The 1,006-nt window shown below is 41.6% G+C and overlaps 1 protein-coding gene across 1 annotated transcript in view; it reads left to right on the top strand.

Moving 5' to 3' along the window:
• faxca (failed axon connections homolog, metaxin like GST domain containing a) overlaps window positions 1-1,006 on the top strand; it is an 8,183-nt gene that overhangs the window by 1,506 nt on the left and 5,671 nt on the right. The window lies entirely within an intron of this gene.

The raw sequence follows: 1,006 nt of genomic DNA, 5'->3' as shown, positions 1-1,006 counted from the left end.
GGGGGGGCTCTAATGTAATGCCAAAGCCACAAACTTACTAGGCTATGTGATTTTTCAACTGGAAGGGAAGTGTGTTGTGACGGAAATGGAAATGTGATAGATATGATTATATTTCTGTTTATTATTAGTCATTATTTATTGGCAAGAATAAGGGGTTTGAGTCTGTTGTCCTCTGGTTACCTGCAGTCTACTGTTGTTGACGAATCACAGGCCTCCACACCAATGCTACAACATAGCAATATCAAAACATAAGCCGATCACCATCGACGATCAAAAGCCTCGGTGGGAATATTACCATTATGTTTGAGTAATATGAAGTGCTTTTTTTTATCTCAACTGACAGCGAGGAGCATTCTGGTGCTTAGGCCCTACATACATTATACAGTTAGCCCATAGGCTAGCCTACTAGCTGTCATAAATGCTGGGGTTGATGTTGATATGGGATACAGGCTATTTGTTGTGCAGTTATTATTTGGATGACTGGCTTGACATTTTCCGGGACATGTTTTTCTTTCCACAAGCGGTTGTTTTTGTTCCGTCTGACATTAACTGTTACAGCTCTGTCTCTCACTGTATTCTAGGCTGTATTGCACAGTACCCTCCTTCGATTATTGCACCAAAAACCAGCCTATTTAAGAGTGAGAAGGCGCTTCAGCACCACACTGAAATAGACAGCTCTTCTACTCTGTTTTTACGTTTCAGCACTTTACAGAGTGGACAGCTCCCTTTAATTCTGCATTGTGCTCACGTGAATTTGTTGGCATTTGCTGGCCTGCCCTAGTCCATGAAATAAGCTGTACAGTAACAGTATCCATGTGAATGCAGAATATTCTTTCACATGGGTATGATTAATTATTTTGACATTGCAGTTTTTCCTTTAAATGGCTCAGGGCTGACAATCACTCAGGGCCGAATAAAGGACCTTGGTTGCAGATGATTGTAGTTTATCATTTGGCACACTGGTGATCCCTTACACACACACACACACACACACACACACACACAC

Source organism: Etheostoma spectabile, chromosome 18 (assembly GCF_008692095.1).
Source record: "Etheostoma spectabile isolate EspeVRDwgs_2016 chromosome 18, UIUC_Espe_1.0, whole genome shotgun sequence".
In the NCBI taxonomy this organism is placed as follows: Eukaryota; Metazoa; Chordata; class Actinopteri; order Perciformes; family Percidae; genus Etheostoma; species Etheostoma spectabile.
The sequence above is the reverse complement of the archived record's forward strand: the minus strand, read 5'-3'. Positions and strand labels throughout refer to the sequence as shown.